We start from the raw sequence: 23,968 nt of genomic DNA on the forward strand, positions 1-23,968 counted from the left end.
AATTTGCATGTATGCATACAGGGACTCCCTCCACACACACCCACACATGGAAAGCAGGCCACAACTCTTTACTACTGTTTGGCCTGTGAGTCACAGGCTGCTGTCCCCGACTAAAATCTAATAATTTAAATAAATATAAATTCGGACGACATGTCATGACAACATTGATAACAACAGTGAGGGTGACACATGACAACAGAAAGTGTAACAATATAACAGAAGTACAGTTTATTGTTGAATTGACATGGACAAATGTTTTGTCAGGTGGGTAATCGACAAAAGTAAAGAAGTGTATGTCTACGGAGAAACACGTATTTAGAGTTTCTTTCGACTTGATAGTGGCTGTGATAAAGTAATTAAAGTATAATTTATAAATAACATAAAGAGGAAATTGTAGCTAATGTCACACAAAAAACACGTACCAATATCTAATGAAATTTCAGAGATTTCACACACAAAAATATAAATGTTAGTTTTTTCAGGATTTTAAAGAAACTTTTGTATTGTTTAAATAAAAAATAGCTTTTAACTTTTCAAATTGTATACATTGATTGCAACCATATCTGCATAACTTTCAAAAGTATTAAATAGCATTATTGGTATTTTTATGAATTTTTACTTAAAATATAAATGTGTTGTGATGGAGATTACTTTGTGTGGCAGAAAATACACATCTATTGTATTTGAAAAGAACTGTGACAAACAGTCGTGAATAATTTACTCTTTCATTTCCCCAGACACAAAGTAACATTCATTTTGAAATAGAACTTGGTTATCTACACTTAAATCATTAATGTGTAACAGGTAACACATATAAACTGGCATTTATTAAGTTTGAAATAGGTAGTTGAACCTTTAATTAAAATCAAATTAAAATGTTGAACTTTTTAAGTTAAAAGTGAAGCAAACAAAAGCTCCTGTCCTCGAAGGTTTTTGATAAAAATTGAATTAAAAATGATTTGTAAAATAAAGTAAAAATCAAATAAAAAAATAAAAAATACTGTCTACTACTTTAATCAAATTCAAAATTACTAAAATTACATTTTGTCCGAGGGACAGACGTTCACACATTTATCACATTAATAATTTAATTTGATGTATTTGAAATCAATTAAAGTTCAATTTTTAAAAGATGGAAGGGGAATTAGCCGTTCTATTCCAGGTTATGGAATCGCTATCTCAAAAACACAACACAAAAACCGGCCGAAGAAATCTAGTTGTACAACACTCCAAGTGGGCATGGGCAAGGGCACATACGATTCTGGGGATTTCTCAATACAAACAAAGCTATTCCTCAGAAATGGGCACTTTCCTACATGCTATGTGGGAGTGCTCCAACGTGTAGCCTTTATGGAAGGCAGTACTGAAGACTAGAAGGGTGGCTCAAGCGGCCTTTACCAGAATCCCCACAACTGTGTTTATTAGGGGACACATCCACCAGGCCTCACCAAAGCAGAGATTAGGCTGTCATTAACAGGTTTCATGGTGGCAGCAAGGCTTATCCTGAGAAACTGGAAAAGCCCACATACGGCCACGCTCACAGACTGGCTCAAACTCATGATGGAGACGGCCGCTTTTGAAAGTATGATTGCCAGGCTGAAGAACAGTTCAAGCCAAACTGACCAAGCATGGAAAAGTCTGATGGTTTTTATTACAAATTAGAGGAGGGGTCAAATACACAGAGGTCAGATTTGTGTTTTTAGGGAAATGCAAATATAGATGCAGGGGGGTGCATACACACTTACAAGTAAAAAATAATTAAGGGGGTGCCAGGGTTGCTTTTCTTTTTGTTGTTGTTTAGTTTTTTTGGGCTCTGCCAGCTGATTGGTAGTCAGCCAGCTGCTCTGGCTGATTGGCAACAGCCAGCAGCCGAGGCCTAAATGGAGACCCCAGCCCCACATACATACATACATATATATATATATATATATATGTATGTATGTGTATATATATATATATATGTGTGTATATATATTTTTATGTTTATGTCTGACATTTTTGTACTTTTGTGTTTTATGTTTATATGTCTAAACGAATAAAAAAATGTAAGTGACAAATTTTTTTTTTACATTTTAAAGGTTGAATATCCAAAATCTGCCACAGGTGCAAAGGAAATATAAGACAAACTGCACCTGAAAGGCAACCTATTATAATATAAAAATTACAGAGCTATCATTTAACTTTGTATGCCTTTTTTCAATCAATGCAACACAAATGTAAAATAATAATATGCAAAGACGATTTGATTGTGCAAGACAAAGCAGAAACTGAGAGTTGTGAAACCTTGAGAGTAGTCCGGGGGAGTGGTTTCGATTTATTCTGGTCGGTGAAAGTTATATAACTTGCTTCCTAAAATATCCATAACACAAATAGCAGTAGCTTACAAAAACAGGTCAAACAAGTTCACTAGTATCTCCAAATGTACTCAAGGTCATGCATGTCCCAGCATGCCCAGTGGTTACTTATTCAATTCAGAGTCAGTGAGTACAGTTAAAGATGAACAATCCACTCACACTATAGCAAAACAGCATCCATCTGGGTGTGATGGCCAACAACTGTGTCAATGCTCATGAAGAAGACAAAAAGGTGAAATATGTCAAGTTGTAACCATTTTTATTTCCGGCCATAAAATTGGTCAAGCACAAGAAAAGCTTTTTACAACACAAGGAGAGACAGAAAAAGAGCATAATAAGACAATGGATGGCATTTGTTTTCACCTTCATGTCACAGATGGGAGAACAAAATCTAACAGAAAAACACCGCTGGTTCAACTTGTTTTTATCATCGTGATAAAAGCTACAGAAATCTGACAATGTTCAAATCCTCTTGAAACCTTACAGAATAAAGACACTACAATACTCTCATCTCCGCCTCCTTCCCCTTCATTGCCTTCTCTTAACTGAAAATGGCGGCGCTTCAAATTATGTATTCGTCACTTTTTTGCTTCTGTGATTTCTCAGGAGAATGCCACGAAAACCAGATTGGTATCGAGAAAACATTTGATGGGATGCTTTTATTTGTCATTTTTGCAGAGAAAAAACCTCACCACTTTTCTGTTTGTCAGCTTGCCTGACAAAACACACCCAAACATTTTTAAAGGGTAGTTTTACTGAATAAACAATGTCAGGTCACAGGCTGGGGCATGAAGCAGACCTCACTTCACTCTGTTCTCTGCTCTCTGACTATTTCAAAAGTTGTGTGTGTGTGTGTGTGTGTGTGTGTGTGTGTGTGTGTGTGTGTGTATGTGTGTGGCAGCATTTGAAAGATCTGTTCTAGTGTAAAAGCCAAGGTGTGCTGGAATCTAATTCATGGAAAAATGTGTGCAAGAATCCAACATAGATTTTCAAAACATACACTAACTTTAAGAGACAGAGATACTTTATTTATAACTTCACATTTAAAAAGTTCATGTAGCCTTTCTGTTTTACTCAGATTTGTCTTAATAATTCACTTTTGCAGCTGTTTGCCCTCATCACAAACGCCAGTATTTAAAAGGAGTGTCTGTGTGTGTGTGTGTGTGTGTGTGTGTGTGTGTGTGTGTGTGTGTGTGTGTGTGCGCGTGTGTTTATGTGTATGAACATCAGCAACAGAGGCTGCAGGGTGTATTTTACAGGAGGAATCTTACATTCTCTGGTTCAGTTTATTTTGTATAGCCCAACATCAAATTACAAATTTGCGTCAAAGGGCTTTACAATCTGTACACACACGACATCCTTGTTCCAGAACCTCACATCGGATGGTTGAATTCATTTAAGTCAAGTTCAAGCCATTTTGAGACTCTTTTCATGAGTTTACTTGAAATGTTCCGATACCATTTTCCCATCCTGATCAGAATACCTGAACTTGTGTATGGGCCGATACAGAGTATCGATCTGATACCAGTGCGTATAAAAATAAAAATAAATCAAGTTTTGCTTTGATTAAAAAACATGTCTTACCACATTAGTGGTTTGATTGGTACAATAAGTTGTCAAGAAGTTAAAGAGGTCACTATTCCCTCTCAAATATCTATTTTGTCTGTGTTACATTTAGTTACATTAGAGAAAAATTAGGGTGCACGCTAAAAGTTTAACCGGGAGTGTAGTACGACTCTGTACAGTGCTGATCAGGCAGGAGGTAATCATCAGGTAAATGGTTAATGATATCACAGGTGCATAGACTGGTGTCACGGCTGATACCCATTTTAGGATGTACTTCCAATATTGCATCGGTATAAGAACATCTCTATTTTCTACAAATGAATATATATCAAATTGAAGTCATTTTGCAACAGTTATTCATTAGTCAGTTTATATTTTCAGTTTAAAATATATCCGGGTTCTAATATGTTGCAGGTATCCATACGTGTGTATTGCTGAACTCGTAGTAGTCTACATCCTTCAAGAGAAGGGACTTCCTCTTTCTGAGGAATGTTGGTTTCTGGTCAGCTGACATCAATAGGCTTATTTGGATCAGATGTCTGTGTCGACTAAACTTTGTTCCATTTATTTTTTCTTTCCTTTTTGTCGAGCAAGTTTTGGGTTTTTATAAGAAATCTTAGAAATATGAGAGAGGAGTTTGCACCCAACAGGTCTGTGATCCGTCCTCGTGGTATTTGACAGAAGTTTAAGGTTTAAGGTTTAAGGTTTTTTATTTGCCATCTGTGCCTAGACCAGCAGTCCAGACACATCGGAATTATTTTTGCAGGGTTCTCCGAGTCAAGAGGTACAAAACAACACACTATAATAACAGTAACAGTAACAATAATAGAAATATGAAACATATCTCAAAAAAAAACACCGTACAAAAAACACTGTACATAGTGTGGTAATGTGTATGTATGCAATATTTACAGTATAAACAGTAATAAGTATGTAAGTAGGCTAGTGCTGTACCTGGCTTGTAAAAGGAAAGAAGGAGGGGGAGGGGACAGTGATATAGATAGATAGATATATACTTTATTAATCCCCAAGGGGAAATTTGTCGAGTCAGTAGCAGCAACACACAAGAATAAAAAAACAAAACACAAAATATAAGAAGGGTTAGGGTGATCTGGCAAGAGGTGAACTGTTGTAGAGCCTCATAGCCGTCGGCAGGAATGTTCTCCTGTATCTCTCCTTGTGGCAGCGGAGCGTGAGGAGACGTCTGGAGAAAGTACTCCTCTGTCCCTGTAGGAGGTGGTGGAGAGGGTGGTCCGGGTTGTCCAATATGGACACCAGTTTCTTCAACGACCTCCTCTCCACCACCTGTTCCAGGTGCTCCAGCTGGCAGCCGATGATGGAGCCAGCCTTCCTAACCAGTTTGTTAAGACGGCTGGTGTCACCGGCCCGATGCTGCTCCCCAGCAGACAATGGCAAAGTGCAGCACACTGGCCACAACCGACTGGTAGAATAACTCCAGCATCTTGCTGCACACGTTGAAGGATCAAGCTTTCTCAGGAAAAAGAGACGACTCATCCCCTTCTTGTACACAGCGTTGATGTTGGCCTTCCAGTTCAGTCGGCTGTCGATGGAGACGCCCAGGTACTTGTACCTCCACCATGTCCACGCCCACCCCAGGACACTCAGAGGTGTAGGAGCTGTCGCTTCCTCCTGAAGTCCACCACCATCTCTCTGGTCTTGGCCACGCTCAGCCGCAGGTGGTTCTCATCGCCCACTTTACAAAGTCACTCACCACTGCCCTGTACTCCTCCTCCCGTCCATCCCTAATACACCCGACCACTGCAGAATCATCAGAGTACTTCTGCAGATGGCATGACCGTGTTGTACTGGAAGTCACTGGTGTACAGGGTGAAGAGGAAGGAGACAGAACAGTTCCCTGTGGGTTTCAACATCACTGACCACCGCTCCAGACAGCACACGCCCATTCTGACAAACTGTGGTCTGCCTGTGAGGTAGTCAGTGATCCAGGAGATGGTGGACGGCCCACACCGCCACTGCAGCTTCTCACTCAGCAGCAGTGGCTGGATGGTGTTAAATGCACTGGAGAAGTCAAAGAAAGTGACTCTCACAGAGACATCGGTTCCATCCAGGTGCGACTGAGCTCGGTGCAGCAGGTAGATGATGGCGTCGTCCACTCCCACATGAGGCTGGTAAGCAAATTGCAGAGGGTCCAACGACGATTTCACCTGCGGCCGGAGGTGGGCCAAGACCAGCCTCTCCAGCACCTTCATCACATGGGAGGTGAGGGCGACCGGTCGGTAGTCATTGAGGCCAGATGGTGCTGACTTCTTTGGGACAGGGACCAGGCACGACGTCTTCCACAGCACCGGGACTTCCCCCAGCCTCAGGCTGAGGTTGAAGAGGCGCTGCAGGACACCAGACAGCTGGGTGGCGCAGGTCTTTAGGACCCTGGGGCTGATGCCATCAGGACCTTCAGCTCTGCGCTGGTGTAGTTTCTCCAGCTGTCTTCTCACCTGGTCAGTCGTCACAGAGAGAAGGGGGAGGGTGGAGGAGCCCATTGTTATTGAGGGCTCGGTGGATGTGCAGCTCAGCAGGGGGACAGAGGGGAGGAGGTGTTTGGGAGGTGTGATGTGGAGGAGACGGGAGGGCTGTGAACTGAACCTATTGAAAAACAGTTCAGCTCGTTGGCCTCTCCAGGAGCCCCTGGCTGTCTCCTCCCACCTTGAAGCCAGTTATCTGCTTCATGCCAGACCACACCTCCTTGTGTTGTTCAGCTGGAGTTTGGCCTCCAGCTTCCTCCTGTAGGAGTCCTTGCCTCCTGAGCTTCACCTTCAGGTTGCGCTGGGCTTTCTCAGCTCATCCTGTCTCCAGACCTGAAAGCAGCTTTCTTCATGTTAAGAAGCGCCTTCAGGTCCCTGGTGATCCAGGGCTTGTTGTTGGGGAAGCAGCGCACAGTCCGTGATGGGATGGTGGTGTGTTCACAGAACTTGATGTATTCCGTGATGCAGTCGGTCATACTGTTGATGTCCTCCCCGTGCGGTCCACACAACACATCCCAGTCCGTTGACTCGAAGCAGTCCTGTAGAGCGTCGTTAGCCTCCAGAGACCACCTCCTCACAGGGGATATTGCACATGTTCAGATGTTGGGGGAAGGTTGTGTGGGGCTATTGCACTGATTGTAGTGTTGCACATTTTTCACAGTTTCAAGGAGTGCCTCTTTCTCAGTAGCTGTGTTGTGCCATCAGTCTGACTGTGGCAGGGAAGAAGCTGTTGAAGAAGCGTGTCCTATGGGTGACGATGCTGTCCGCTCTGCTGTGTCTCAGGTTGTATGTGCAGTGTTTGTGTCTGAGCAGAGAGTGAGCTGGATGAAGTGAGTCTCCAATGATTCCCTCTGCTCTTTTCCGACAGCGCTGCACATACATAGAGTCCATGGACGGAAGTTGTGTCCCTGTGATCCTCTCCGCGGTCCTTATGACTCTTTGCAGAGCCTTCCTCTCTGCCTGTGTGGTGTTTCCATACCACACAGTGATGCCTGCGGTGAGGATGCTCTCGATCAGTCCTCTATAGGCCTGGGTGAGAGGGCGACAGTTCAGACCAGCTTTCCTGAGCATCCTGATGAAATAAAGCCTAAGTTAATCTCCAAGTCGCAAATTCACCACAACATTGTGTTGGTTGTGTTCAGCAAAAAAGATCAAGATTTTCAAAACAGTAAAGCTTCAGAGAGAGCCCAAAGTTATTTGTTTTTCTTCGACAGGTAGAGCCTTGAGAAACTATGTCGACTTGTACAGAGGGAAACAGGGAGGTGAGAATGTGACTGTTGAAGGGCAAAGTCAACGAAAAACAGACGCCACGATGACAAAGCAACACTTGACACTCAGCTTTAAGATGGTCAAGGGAACCTATAATTCTCAATAACTTGATAGAACAGAGGCTGTTTTTCACTAATGTAATTGGTGTTGTAAAACATTTAGTTTATTATGTATTATAGTCTCTAAATTGTTTTCCAAAACAAATCTCGTAGAAACTGACCAACTCTATACGGGAACAGTGACAATTAACGGCAGATAAGTTTCCCTTCTCTAAGCTCCATGTCCACCTCTGATGGGCTGACAGACTTCACGTCATGGCACTTCCCATAATGCCACACTCTGAAGGCAGTTTTACAGCTAGAGTGACATGGCAAAACGCCCCTAACTAAATCGAAAGCAACACACTGTAAACATGTTTTTCTAGACCAATAGAAACCGGTTTCCTTGATATCTTTGACAGGTAAGTCTTAAATAATGTCTGGAAAACCAGACAAATATCAGCTTTTAGCTGCCGATACAAATCCAGTGGTCACACATATGCGAACCGGCCAGTGGTAGATGTTCCCATGAATTCACCTGCCAAAGAAGAATATCATGCTCACTCACTGGGGAGTACATGGGCGGGTGTTCTCATGAGGGGGGACACATACACACCTGTGCAAATATATTTGCAGTCGCTTGTTGCTCGGCTGACGGTGGCCACTATCGCTTAACCCTATGTCTCCAACTGGACCTCCAGTACCTGAAGAACCCAACATTTAAATGAAAACTAGTGAGAGAGGCGGACAAATTACTCGACAATTTACACATTTCTCCATTACTAATACTCTCAACACCGTCCCTGAAACAACCTTCCAGGCGGTTACTGTGACTGCACGTGTGCTCTCAGTCACTTAGCTCATTGAAATCAGAGGTTAATACGGTTTAAAACTGGGCTGGCCAAACCTTGACCAGATACCCATTTTTAAATGGCCCGCTTTTAATAAAATTAAATAAAAAATAATAACTAGAATATGGCTTCAGCATATTTCTAAAATATTTCGCTGTATGCATGTTGTACACACTAGTTTAAAGACTAAATGTCAAGTAAATATAGAGCAATTATCTCCATAACCAATATTTGACCATTTGTGTATGTTCAGTTTGTTGCATCTTAATATTTACATCATGATGTTTTCAGTGGCCTCTCAGACCATGCACTGTATTAGAGTTCAAAAGTATTTCATTGAATGTTTAATTTTTCTGCATACGTCCCACATTCAAAAATGTTTGGTTATCCCTGGTTTAGAGATTAGCATAACAGCGTCCTTCATTGTTGGATGGCCACATTTTATCTGGGAAAAACAATCTTAGTAAAAGTCCTTTTGGCATATTTACAAACATTTTATGTCAACACATGAAACATAAATATTAAATATCAGTATAAACAGCGTTTTTCCTATGTAAACAACTCGTGACAACAACATATTCCTGGAGTGAGACTGACCGGTCAGCATGTGTGAGGTGATGGTGTTTTCCTAGTGAGCACTCTGAGATGCAGCACATTAAGGACGAACAAAATACAAAGCAGGAGTAAAATTAGTTCCATAAACTAACAAAGTTAGCCTGGTTTTATAACATTGGTGTATGAAAGAGCAGACAAGGTGATTGTATTTGTAGCTTTAAAAAAGATGACATATTCCTTTACTTACATTGTGAAGATGCTTCAGCGTTCACACAGTATATATTGGCTTTTGATTTATTTATTTTTACAAATACTTTATATAAGTTTGAGGCGTTTTCTTTTTTTGCACATTCTTTTGAGGTTGTCACACGTGTCCTTTCTGTACGCAACTGCAAGAGGTCAGAGGTCAATGGACTCTGATGTCATACCCCTTTTAAAAGTGTGTAAAAATAAAATAAAAATCACAATCATATTTTCACCTTTGTGTTTCTTCCTCTGGGAATCGTCTGTAAGGAGAGAGAGAAGTTTAAGGTGTTCGAAGAGGAGGAGGTCATGTCTGTGTTTGGAGAACAGGTGGCAACATTAGCATTTCCTCTCTCCGCTGACTCCAATTGGGATTCAGACTCACCACCGCCGGCTCAGGTCTGCAGGAAGAATAGGGAACACACACAGAGGATGTTTCAAAGAGAAAACACGGCACACCTTATTTTCAAATTTTGAAAGCAGCTGAAAGGTTGCGACTTCTCATTTTTCTGTACTCTTCCTTTCACAGTATCGGTCGCCCACATACTCAAACAATTGTTCTCCATAGTGTCATGAATCCAAACACCTGTTTTGTATTTATTATTTTGGGCATGTCAACTTCATGTCAGACTGAAATTTACATAGATGACTCTGACACTCTCCATTTATTGTGTGGTTACTTTGTCACAGTATTTGTTGTCATATTAACTTTCACTGCTATTTTGAGGATAGATTTACTGTACGGTGTAGATATAAAACTTGATTTTCTCAAAAATCACATTTAGAATTCATTATAAAGTATAATGGGTGACACACACCAGCAGCATAAAAGCACCTACACCTGCATTATTTTCTACAAAATATGCTAAGTTACGATCAGTTCAGTTAGAAAAAACTAAAAATACATAAAAGCTGAAGCTACATTATTCAAAACCTTTATTGTCAGAAATGTGTTTCAGATGTGGTATAGAGGTTGGTTCCTTCCTACACTGTTCCTGGATTTGCGCAAAAAGGTGAGGTCCTTTTGGTATGACCTTTGTCATGCCTTTACTAAGATCACAGGGGTTACCTTCCCATTGGACCCTGAGCTATGTTTACTGGGAACCCTCACAACTTTCAACGGGGCTTTGACGAAGCTCCAAACTAAATTTGCAGAAATTGCTTTATAGTGGAAAAATAAAATATCTAAATTACTTTCTTTTGAATACCTAGTCAATATGAATCATTTCCCCTGTATAATTGATTTGGATTTACTCAACATTTGCCATATTATTAGTAAATCCAACATATTTGTAATTAATATTTTGTTTAAATTTGCTTAATTAAATCAATAGTTTTTAATCAAAGATGAAGTATTAAATTCTATTCAATTATATTAATTGTCACTTTGTTGCCTTAATTTTATTGAGTAGACAATGGTCAAACTTTTCTGAGTGTATGTGTGGCCAGGAAATGCATAGCAATGACCCGTAAGTCTGATTCCCCCACTCTTATAGATAGATGGTCTTTGAAAATGACTTACAGTCTTAGAAAGAGGCATACGTTATTTTTTAATATCTGGCAGCCTTATTTGGAACACATGGGTACAACGCTAACAGTATTTGGAGCTCTGAATTATGCACTGTGTCATGGCGGTATCTCTGCAGTTTCATCATCTTATGCACCAACCTTTTTTATTTATTTATTTTTCTCTTTGGGAGGGGGGAATTGTCTATTTAATTTTAATTTTGTACTTGTGTATTTTTATTTTTTATTTTCAGAACTGGCTGTGTGATTTTCTGTAATGCTCAATGTAGTATGCTCTGCATGTTCTCTTGCATTGTGAAAATATTTGGAAAATAAAATATTACAAAAAACCATATATCAAAGCTATTATGCCTTTTACTATAAAATCAAACATAAGAAAAGGGCCAAATTGTATTTTCGTTCAAATCAATAGTGCCTTAAAATATATATTGGGTACTATAAGGAGCAGGAGCCTGAACCTTTGCACTCTTGTGCGCAGAGCAGGACGCCGAGTCTTTTTCGCCCCGCCCTTCACGCTCCGACTCGCATTCCCGCTTTCCTGTGATGCTGCTTCTGCTGTGCAAGCGGAGTCCTGAATGTCCGATGATGCATGGAGAAAAACATTCTTGTTATCAAAAACACTCTGAGGTGGATGTGTGAGTAAAATATATGAGGTCTAGTTCGGTGGATCTTCTGTGATCTTCCTCCACTGGGAAGAACCTGGTATTGGTGATGGAGGTGGAATAGAGTTTCCCCTGTGCGGGAGCATTTATACACACGAGATGAGGTAGGCTACGTATCCTCTCTATCAAATACAGGCCCTGAGCATCTAGTACAGGCCTATTCAACTAGCGGCCCGCGGGCTGGATACGGCCCGTTTGAGTTTAACTACGGCCCGCAAGACTGCCTGCAAATCAGTATAGCTTGGTAAGAAAAAATAAAACTGACGGACACGCCTCTTTTATAGGCTACATTGAGACATCTAACCCAGAGCCATTGAGTTTCACTGTTGCCTCAACCAAACCTGTATGGTTACATCTTTATGTTACGCACCCGTGTTGGTTGCCAGTGTTACACCCCTACTGGTTCTCAAACCTACTGGTTTCCCTACGCGTGCGTGCGTTGTGTTCTCTTAACATCTGCAGCGGGGCTCTGTCTCCAGACATAACACTAACCCTAACCCTAACCCATAATTGTGAAATATTCTGGGACATATATTCATTTCTAAAGCTTCTTTGACAAACTAAACCTGCTTTAATATTGAATTGTGCATACATGAGTGTCTGGTTATGTCTATAAAAGCATGTCTGAGTTTCTTTGTTTCCACGTAGTCCAGAAAGACAGAGGGAGGAACGGTGCCATCAGATAGGAGGTCAGCCGTTGGCACCGAGGGGCTATGCCAGGAAAAGTACCGACCTAATGAAGTCTCCGTTGGGGTCGATGCGTCGGCCGAAGCCCACAGGGCAGTAGCAGTGGAAAAACTGCTGGAAAAATGAACTGCAGGAGAGCCACATCCAACTTCCTGCATTCACGCTCCAGTCTGCATCAAGAAGCAACTCCTCAAAGACCTGACACACAAAAACAACTGTTTCACCAGATGTTTGTTTTACACTTGATGCAGAGGTTTCTTTAAGAGTCATCGTGATAGAGAACTTTGAGGGGAAACAAATAGAGAGATATACCGGAGGTCACAATCTTTCTGGACGTCTTGATGCAACAATGTAAAATTATGCTGTGACAGGTTTCTAGCCGTCACTAGTAGGTTCTGTTACGAGATGTGCTGACGCTTCAAAGCGTGTGTCGAGTAATGGAGGGGGCGTTTCCTCGAAGCGCGTATCGAGGCTTGCTTCATTTAGGGGAGGAGCCAAAAATGATGACGTCCGAAGCCTGTGTTGAATTAAGTAACATTCTTCCAAGTTGAGTTGTAACTGATTTTATTTATTGAATCCAAATCAGTATTATCCAGATATTTAGTAAATGGAAATCAATTTCATCCACATAATTAGTAAATCTAAATTACTTTTTCACAGCTATTTGGTATATCTAAATTACTTTTTTTTGAAAACCTAGTAAATATTAATCATTTTCACCAATAAAATTAGTAAATATAAATTGGTATTATCTGGATATTTAGTAAATGGAAATCAATTTCATCCACATAATTAGTAAATCTAAATTACTTTTTCACAGCTATTTGGTATATCTAAATTACTTTCTTTTGAATACCTAGTAAATATTAATCATTTCCCCTGTATAATTGATTTGGATTTACTCAACATTTGCCATATTATTAGTAAATCCAACATATTTGTAATTAATATTTTGTTTAAATTTGCTTAATTAAATCAATAGTTTTTAATCAAAGATGAAGTATTAAATTCTATTCAATTATATTAATTGTCACTTTGTTGCCTTAATTTTATTGAGTAGACAATGGTCAAACTTTTCTGAGTGTATGTGTGGCCAGGAAATGCATAGCAATGACCCGTAAGTCTGATTCCCCCACTCTTATAGATAGATGGTCTTTGAAAATGACTTACAGTCTTAGAAAGAGGCATAAGTTATTTTTTAATATCTGGCAGCCTTATTTGGAACACATGGGTACAACGCTAACAGTATTTGGAGCTCTGAATTATGCACTGTGTCATGGCGGTATCTCTGCAGTTTCATCATCTTATGCACCAACCTTTTTTATTTATTCATTTTTCTCTTTGGGAGGGGGGAATTGTCTATTTAATTTTAATTTTGTACTTGTGTATTTTTATTTTTTATTTTCAGAACTGGCTGTGTGATTTTCTGTAATGCTCAATGTAGTATGCTCTGCATGTTCTCTTGCATTGTGAAAATATTTGGAAAATAAAATATTACAAAAAACCATATATCAAAGCTATTATGCCTTTTACTATAAAATCAAACATAAGAAAAGGGCCAAATTGTATTTTCGTTCAAATCAATAGTGCCTTAAAATATATATTGGGTACTATAAGGAGCAGGAGCCTGAACCTTTGCACTCTTGTGCGCAGAGCAGGACGCCGAGTCTTTTTCGCCCGGCCCTTCTCGCTCCGACTCGCATTCCCGCTTTCCTGTGATGCTGCTTCTGCTGTGCAAGCGGAGTCCTGAATGTCCGATGATGCATGGAGAAAAACATTCTTGTTATCAAAAACACTCTGAGGTGGATGTGTGAGTAAAATATATGAGGTCTAGTTCGGTGAATCTTCTGTGATCTCCCTCCACTGGGAAGAACCTGGTATTGGTGATGGAGGTGGAATAGAGTTTCCCCTGTGCGGGAGCATTTATACACACGAGATGAGGTAGGCTACGTATCCTCTCTATCAAATACAGGCCCTGAGCATCTAGTACAGGCCTATTCAACTAGCGGCCCGCGGGCCGGATACGGCCCGTTTGAGTTTAACTACGGCCCGCAAGACTGCCTGCAAATCAGTATAGCTTGGTAAGAAAAAATAAAACTGACGGACACGCCTCTTTTATAGGCTACATTGAGACATCTAACCCAGAGCCATTGAGTTTCACTGTTGCCTCAACCAAACCTGTATGGTTACATCTTTATGTTACGCACCCGTGTTGGTTGCCAGTGTTACACCCCTACTGGTTCTCAAACCTACTGGTTTCCCTACGCGTGCGTGCGTTGTGTTCTCTTAACATCTGCAGCGGGGCTCTGTCTCCAGACATAACACTAACCCTAACCCATAATTGTGAAATATTCTGGGACATATATTCATTTCTAAAGCTTCTTTGACAAACTAAACCTGCTTTAATATTGAATTGTGCATACATGAGTGTCTGGTTATGTCTATAAAAGCATGTCTGAGTTTCTTTGTTTCCACGTAGTCCAGAAAGACAGAGGGAGGAACGGTGCCATCAGATAGAAGGTCAGCCGTTGGCACCGAGGGGCTATGCCAGGAAAAGTACCGACCTAATGAAGTCTCCGTTGGGGTCGATGCGTCGGCCGAAGCCCACAGGGCAGTAGCAGTGGAAAAACTGCTGGAAAAATGAACTGCAGGAGAGCCACATCCAACTTCCTGCATTCACGCTCCAGTCTGCATCAAGAAGCAACTCCTCAAAGACCTGACACACAAAAACAACTGTTTCACCAGATGTTTGTTTTACACTTGATGCAGAGGTTTCTTTAAGAGTCATCGTGATAGAGAACTTTGAGGGGAAACAAATAGAGAGATATACCGGAGGTCACAATCTTTCTGGACGTCTTGATGCAACAATGTAAAATTATGCTGTGACAGGTTTCTAGCCGTCACTAGTAGGTTCTGTTACGAGATGTGCTGACGCTTCAAAGCGTGTGTCGAGTAATGGAGGGGGCGTTTCCTCGAAGCGCGTATCGAGGCTTGCTTCATTTAGGGGAGGAGCCAAAAATGATGACGTCCGAAGCCTCGCTGCCCGGCTGTACCACGTGACTGCTTCGGGAAGTGGTTCAGATTTTGCCGGGAGGTTTGACAGCAATATAAACCCCTCAGGCTCCATTCAACATGTGGGTTGTTGGTTGAGAGTTTGGAGAGTTTAGAGAGAGAGATAGTTTGGAGAGTTAGGAGAGAAGGATAGGTGATAAGATGGAACTGTTGAGAAACTGTTATTTCTGAATAAAATGTCCCCTGTCCTGTAGCCTACATCACTGTCCAAGTTACACAAGCATATTCAGTCCACTCTTCCTAGTTACACACACACACGTTCACTGTCCTCTGCCTGCTTAAGCCCATGCCATTTTCCTAAAGTGACATAATAACATTATTACACAACCTGCCATATCATATGATACTACCATTTTGGGAACATTTACACACACAGAACACATTCAACAAATATTTTATTATGCACATATGTGATAATTTATGTACAGAAATTATTTGGTCATACATTTTTGTAATTCATAGTCATTCCCAACAGCCATAACAGACACACACACATTCAATGCATCACATTATGTGGTTCAGATACAGCTGCCTGTGATTGTACACTTGGCCAGTAGGTGGTGTCGTGAGCACATGAAGCTTCGAGAAATCGAACCAATCGGCTGAAGTGGTTCGATGCCTCATGAGGCTTCATCTCACTAGTTCTCCCTATAAGCACCACAGAATGAGCAGTCGGAGTGATATTTGGTAATTTCTTTTATTATTCCAGACCGCAGACAGTGTCTCTGCTCGGCACTCCACCCCCGTCTTCAGTCCATCCAGCTCCTTTAAAGACAAAGCCTCGCAGACACACAAAACACAGATTGTCATCAGTTGGACTGATTACCCATCAGACCAGCTGATGACAATCAGACACCGTTCCCTGAACCACACCCCCGCTCCACCCACTCTGCAGCCAAGCCTAAACACACCCCGCTGCCACAGATGCGTCCTGGAGTTCAGTAATGTTCAGAATGATAAACGCGGTGACATCATTCATTATTGCCTTTATGTCTCATATCCTCTGTTGATTGTTAAGAGAGACGCGTACGTGAACCGAATTCTGTCGCCTCGGGTGAGAGACGGAAAGAAAAGGCACGCCTGCAGTCTTCTCGGGTAGGGGAAACCGGGGGGGGAGAGGAGCGGGGAGAGGGGGGGGGGAAACGGGAACGAGACGGGAGAGGAGAGATGGAGAGGAGGGGGGGGAAAGGTTTGAGGTGCGAGCCGGCTCACACCGGGTACTTTATTGAGGGGAAATAATCGTGCTCTAATGACAGACGTGTAGATAACTGTCGTAAGAGCCCGTCGGCGGCGCCCAGGCGCAGCGCGTCACCGCGCTGCTAACCTGTCGCACTGGAGAGGACACGGGTCCACACGGGTCACGATGCCCGGCCTCTCTTCTGACGAACGGCCCCGGTCACGGTCTCCGCGCCGTACGCTTCGAGGGGGAGAGGGAAACTCGAGCGAGGGCGAAGACCGAGTTAAGGGAGAGGAGGCGGAGATCAGTAACTCCTCTATATGATTCCGCGATCGTTCGGGCCTGATGAATGACGCGTGCACATAGACAGTGGTAGCTGTTATTCTCGCACGCGGCACCCGGATGATGTCAGATCGATCTCCGTGAGAGAAATGCTGGGTATTCAATAATCTAGTCTCCTCCCAAACACGCCGAGGTTACTAGGCTCGTAGAGCGGCTGGCGGGACACTTATTAATATTCTTATTCTTAGGACAAACTCCGCGACGAGGACTCGGTGTTACGAGTCCCTCTCTTGGTCCCCGAACCAACCACGGCTCGGCGGAGAGACGGAGGTCTACCGGCTGCAGCGATATCTCTCTTTAGTACAAAATGTCAGTTACCAGTGTGTGAGGAATCAGTATGGGCCCTGCGTGACGGAGATCAGTGGGTGTAGCCGTGCAGATGTCGCTCAGACTCACCTCGGGGGCGGCGGGGGGGGGTCCGCTCTCGGGTCTCTGCCTTTGGTCTTCTCGGGTGGGTCGACAGGTGAAGAAATAGGACTCACAAAAAAGTAGGTCCACGAACCGAATGTAAAGTTTAAGACTGCAAGGCAGCCAAGTATTTTATTCAAAAAAGGAAGAAAGAAATAAACAAAGTACAATTATAAGTGATTTCCCTCTCGGGAGCCTGACGCAAAAGTCACAAGAACTTAAAAAACTCTTTTTCTTCAGCCTTTCAGAAAAGAAAGAAGAAAAATAGACAAAGTACGTCAGGCGCCCGTGAGTTCTTCACGGACGCCTGACGCAAACCACAGCATATGAAAAAACTCTCCCAAAGACCTCCTTTCCTTTTCTCTGTTCGTCACCTTTATACCCTCGGCTCCTCCCACTTTTACCGGATATCCGTCCCCCTCTTTGGGGTGCTGATGGGGGGTTCATCCCCCCCCCCCTCTCTTCCTGAGAGGTTCTGGAGAGACTCTCTGTCCCACTTCAAAGAGGGGGACCGTTGTCTTCTCTTATCTCTCAGGCACTTAGGGTACCCTCTTTATGACCCTTTCAGACCTGGTGAGACTTCCCGATGCCAGTGACATCAAACACACTCTAACCGGGGGTTAGGATACCGAACATATTGGGAGACATATATCACATTATCATATCAATGACCATTGATCTACAGGCAGGTTAACACACATGAATCCAGGCTCGTGTTTATTCACTTTCGTAGTAACATCCTCTCTGGCCCATTTGGTCAGGATTTGGGCTCCTGAACACACAATCAACCAGGTCTTCATCTGAATATCACAAGAGGTGCCATGGTCGTGTCGTGTCGAGCCGGTTGTAAACGCCTCCGCTGACCCCTCAGGACCTGTGTTCTGTCACACCTGGCCCTCTGCTTCTCTTCCCAGCGATGGCCTCGATGCTTTCATCTGATTTTACAGCCACTCTCCCTGTCGGCCGGCATGATGGATTCCTTGTTGCTTTCCTATTGTCGTAGTCTAATGGAACTGGGGTCCCCTTTGATCTGTTTTATTACCCACATTCCGCATTTACTTTTCCCGGCCTGGTCTATTCTCGCTAATCCCAGAAAAATTCGCATTTATTTGTCCCACTTCTAACATGATCCCCTCCTGTTCTTAACATTCCTGCATTCTCACCTTCATCCCTTCCTCCCAACTGATCCACAAGTCGCCCCTGGTGAGAAAGCAAGTCACTGCATGCCTGGCCAGGTAATGGATCCAGCCCTCGTGCCTCAGCTGAGTCATGATGGCATCTATCCAGGGAAAACCTGTCTTAGCCTCGGCCCATTTGGCAAGTGCTTCCGAATTTTTGTCCCAGGGAATGCGGACGCAGATGGGGTTCCCTTCCATCTTGTCAAAGCGTGGGTTGTTGGTTGCTGTGGTGTAGATGAACTCCCGCCACAGCAACTGGCCATACAGGGAGAGTAAGAGAGTAAGAATAAGATGGAAGATCCAGGACACAATTATAAACATAGGTTATCATTTGAAAGAATATGATCAAAATAAAAAAAAGCAAACCATGTAGATTGGGGGTGTCGCGATATAACAGTATTTATAATAGCAGTGATATTAAATAAAATATTGATATAATGTTAATAACATACATATGATTATATTGTGTAAATTATATTTAAAACCATCATAAATATGTTCTCCGATTAACTTCAAGCATGACTGACTTTTCTCTCCAGATGGCGCTCTATCCTGGTCAGAGCCTCGGTCTCTCCTCCCGGCCACACCGCTATAGGCAGGCCCTCAGTGTCGAAGCCTAAAAACAATCATCTGAATCAGCTTCCTGGTTGACAACAGTGTTGCACTCGTATATTGAATGAATCGACCATCCTTCAGTTATGTCAAGTACACTAAAATAACAACACTATGTAGTTTCATGCAGGTTATCAGCAGGCGTGCAACCAGAGAATAGCTCCTACGAAACATGACCAGCAACATCTAATTGGTTGCTGTTTTGGTAATGAAGAAACTAGTTCTCTTTTCTTCTTATTTATCTTATCAATACAATACATGTCATTGGGTATCTGTTGAATAATAGCATTCAGCAACATCTACTGCTACGTAGTATTCACTGATGCACATTATAATAAATCATCTGTAAGCGTTGGATGGGGTATTTATTCATCGTGCAATTTCTAAATTAAAAAATGAGTTGTGAAGACGTGAGCAAAGAATACTTTTTTCAGAGTTAATCAGGGACACTGGGTGCAGGTGTGAGCACATATCTGCAATCCTGTAAGCGTTTGAATGAGACGTGGCTTCTTGTGAGTGGAAACCAGACATCTCGACTGATGGTGTTAGAGAGCTAAATCCTTAAATATCTTATTGACGCTATAGGCGGCAGATGGCTTCAATGCAATTAGTATGAATGAACCTGTAACCTTTTTTTTAATGGAAACCTGACATCTCAATACAAACTTGATTTTTGGTTGTGTCACTTGATTAATACAATAGTGAGGATCAGACGTTCCTTCAAATAGAGAAACTGGATTGACAGTTTAGGGAGGGTTAATGAGACAGTTTATCATGGACGGGATTGTCATCTTGTATAGGTCTTAATCAATCGTAGGTATTTTAGCCGTCTTTCTAAGGTTTGTTTCTGCAGTGGTTGGTTTGAGGGGGTTTCTTCCTGCTACCTATACCAGGTCTATACTTGTCCCAGTGCAGGGGTGTGCGTTTGTTTTCTCACCTAGCTCCTCCAGGGACGGGACCCGGTACTTGTCTCCGTGGTCCTCAGAGATGGGGGTGACGCAGCGACCCATCATGGTGTCTGACAGTGTCTCCACAGGCATCTCGGAAGGATCCAGGCGACTGATCAGAGTCTGGAAACGCTTGTAGGTGAGAGGAGGCTGTCCACCATTCAGCTCTATGATCCTGGGGATGGAAGGAGACAGGGACCCGTCTCATTTCTAAATCTTAAATCAAACTTACTGTTTAAAAAAGTTAAACTTGAAGACACAATGCTGACACTGAAAGGAGAGCATTATGACATTAACATACAGTACATACAGCAACAGCAATGGTTTAACATACATATATATATATATATATATATATATATATACATATACACACACATATACATATATACACACACACATATTTTAAAACTGTGTGTATTTTGCTTACTTGTCCAGGTCGTAGAGGGTGTGTGATGTCTTCACGATGACCTCCACCTCTGCCTCCATGGCCAGCTTCTTGATGGCAGCATCTCTCTCATTCCCAAAACAGTTTAGGTCTGGAGACATCAGTAGAAGGGTTTTCAATAAAGATTTACTTTTTAGTCACATCAGCACAACATACATTTTGGAGAGCCTTTTCAGCATTTGGCAATCCAACATTGCTCTGAACTTTCTTTCTAAATAATCTCTTCACATAAACGAGACTCATTGGATTTGTATTATTCAAAAGCATTTCAGTTAATGTGATGATGTCAATCATTTCCTAAAAATGTCCTTAAAGAGTTACGCAACCAAAATGATTAATATGATAGGTTATTAGACAAAGTTATTGGATAATTATTTGAGTTATTCATATTGAGTTTGTAAGTAACTTATAATAAATCCATTCACACTTAATATGAATACAAGCTACATATTTAATCTAAGATCAGAACTGCAACCCTTATGGAAATCATTAAAACGCATTATTTTCACAATCATTTTCTTGAAAGAACCACTAAAACGCAGAGACTGGACAAGACTTAACCAAAGTTCATGTGAACGTATTGCTTCGTTACCGTTTGCATGTAGAAAAAAATGTTATTTATTTGTCATTGTTTCTGCAAGTTTAGTTGCTGTTTACTAAGCTTATCAATTTAAAAGGGTCTCTTTTCTAACCTACGTCTAATCCAAAAATACATAGATTCTTTCATGATTTGTTCAAGAAAATTCTAAGGGAAATATGGACTTAAAAAAAGAGCGTTAGGAAAGTTTTTAATTCTGCATCCTAGTGATGCAGACAACCACCAGTTATGGCATAACATTCGAGAAGGCGGGCTGACTCACATGAACTCACATGCATTCCCTCAACACTGAGCTTTATCTGACAACACACACACACACAGTTTATTTACATACCATTTATCCCTGCCTTGTAACCGATTCATCCAGTAACCAGATCTTAAATGTACCTACTGACCTGACCTCAATATATATAAATAATGGGGATTACGTGAGCAGAGACTAAAACAAAAAGGGCAAATTGTGTCTGTGAAGCCAGCTGAGCAGGTGCATCTAGGTCAAAGCTGTAAACTCTATTTTTTGTGTCTAAATCCACTTAAATTAAGTTGTCTTAAAAAAAAAGAGACTGGATTTAAAAATACAACCAAAAGAAGTCTTTACAAGGCTTTATTCCGACTCATGTCGGAGCAGAAGACAAGACCAACAATTTAGACAAAGAGCAAAAGCCTCCAGCCACCAGTCAAAATCATAAAGCCTTAGATGCAACAAATAATGTTTGAAAAGCAGAGATCTGCTGACACCGTGTTGTGTGTTAAAGCACTGCAGCTCTGTGGTTCTCTCGTGTTCTAATTTCTCCTCTACACTCAAAAAAACGATTCAAGCCCTTCTTAGAGGTGACACATTTAAATATTGTTTGATACATTTAAATAAATCAATTACAAAACGAAGATATTTATATTGAATGGGTGTAACACAAAATGTATGAATACTTTCATTTATTAGATTTATTTAGGTTACACTCACAAAAACGATTCAAGCCCTTCTTCGAGGTGACACATTTAAATATAGTTTGATACATTTAAATAAATCAATTACAAAAATAGATGTTTATATTTAATGGGTGTAACACAAAATGTATGAATACTTTCATTTATTAGATTTATTTAGGTTAGATGGTGTGCATATCAACTCAAAATAAATGTGTTTCATTGAGGACGACCCTTTGCGCATGCGCTTTCTGAAAATCAGTTGTTTATATGAGGTGAACACACTTTCAGGGCTGTACGGTGGTGTAGTGGCTAGCACTGTCGCCTCAAAGCCAGAGGGCCGTGGGTTCAATTCCCAGTTGGGGCATTCCTTCTGAGTGGAGTTTGCATAATTTGTTAGTTAGTTTATATTTTGAGTTGGACAACAGAAAACCCACACGGAAGTGCAAACACCAGAGAATTCAACGTTTAATTTCTTCAAACTCACATGCACATAGGCTTTTCGGTGGCTTCCCTCTTAGGTCAAAATACCATCAATAGGTTGCGATCTGAAACTTCACCGCAAAACTGCATTAACTGTTACAAACCTGCAGTTAATTGTTCATTTAAACTTGATGAATCCCCTCAGGCTTGGGACACTGGGGAAGTTATCTAATGTTGATTGAGGAGCCACTAGTTTTCGCACGAGGCCCCGATGTTAAGCTTTAATGGTCTTGAATGGTTGAATTCACAAAAGATAGTAACTTGTTTCTTCACATTCAGTAGTTTGGATATGTCAATGTTTTATAAATTCATCAATGGCTGTGTGTTTTGAGAAAGTATTCAGAATTTGTTGTTGCCAAAATCTTCCAGTCTGATGGACTGCTTCTCCATAGCAACGTTGGGTATTGCAGTATTTAGACTAGGGTTCTTGAGTTTGAGAATTTAAAGCCTACTTTTGATTATAAAAGAAACACGTCAAGAAACATTTTCCCAAGTAAATGAGAACAAACAACAACAACTGGTCTGTAAATGTGTTGTGACACCATCCGCTCTAAAAGCCCACATTTATATTTTGCACACAAAAATCATCCTGCTTATTCAAATTAATTTTAACCAATCACAATGGTCTTTTGCAGCATTCATCCCAGGATGCAGCAACAGTTTCCTTGTCAAATAGACAAGGAAGGGTTAGGGTTAGGCTTTGACGGTGCTCTAAACTTGCCTCGCTTTAAAAACAGAGTAAACAGGATTCACCCTCAAATCCCTGCTGTCACAGGCTCATGTTGACAAATGAAAAGCAGAATGTCGACAGCATGTCGACAGCTTTTGACTTCCCCAGGGCACATGCACATCCATGTGCCTTTGTAACACACATACACACACTAACTAACAAAGCAGCACATGCACCACACACACACATGCCTCGTTAGCACAGGAACACCACCGCTGTGTTAAAAATTGCATTCTCTTGGTTTTTAATTTGAGTGAGTACTGCGGTTGAACAAACTACTTACTGTTGCATGCAATATGCAATCGATAGATAGGGACATACGATGTTCTCATAACACGGCACCTCAGACTTCGTTTCTCTTGCTCATTGATCTGGTGCGCTGAGGATTGTGGGTCAGAATAGCCAGAAAAGCTTGTTGGCTTGCATGATGCAAACTTGGAGCGGATGCAGTAAGACATCCTTGACTTTTTGGCATATCGCATTTGACTTGCCATGCATTGGGACACGGTCAACCGTTTTCTGGCACACTAAATATTATGTTAGTATGGGTATGGGAACGCATTGCACACCATGTGCTTCAGCCTAATGGAGGCGGTGACCTGCCGGCTGCGCTGAACACGCTACACACCTTGTTCTCACACCTTCCCTCTGCGCCTCCTGTTTCTATATGCCTCTCTCTCCTCCTTGTCCTTCCCTCAAAGTGGTGATCGCCGTGTTCTCCGGAGTAACACGAACCAAAATGAACTCAAATTAAAAGAATAGGAAAATAACAATAAGTTTGTGAGTATATCTTTTT

The 23,968-nt window shown here is 41.6% G+C and overlaps 1 pseudogene; it reads right to left on the reverse strand.

Moving 5' to 3' along the window:
- Nucleotides 1-11,559: 11,559 nt before the first annotated feature.
- On the reverse strand, nucleotides 11,560-20,538 carry LOC130200039 (cryptochrome-1-like; annotated as a pseudogene).
- Between the last annotated feature and the right edge of the window lie 3,430 nt (nucleotides 20,539-23,968).

Source organism: Pseudoliparis swirei, chromosome 9 (genome assembly GCF_029220125.1).
Source record: "Pseudoliparis swirei isolate HS2019 ecotype Mariana Trench chromosome 9, NWPU_hadal_v1, whole genome shotgun sequence".
Lineage (NCBI taxonomy): Eukaryota > Metazoa > Chordata > Actinopteri > Perciformes > Liparidae > Pseudoliparis > Pseudoliparis swirei.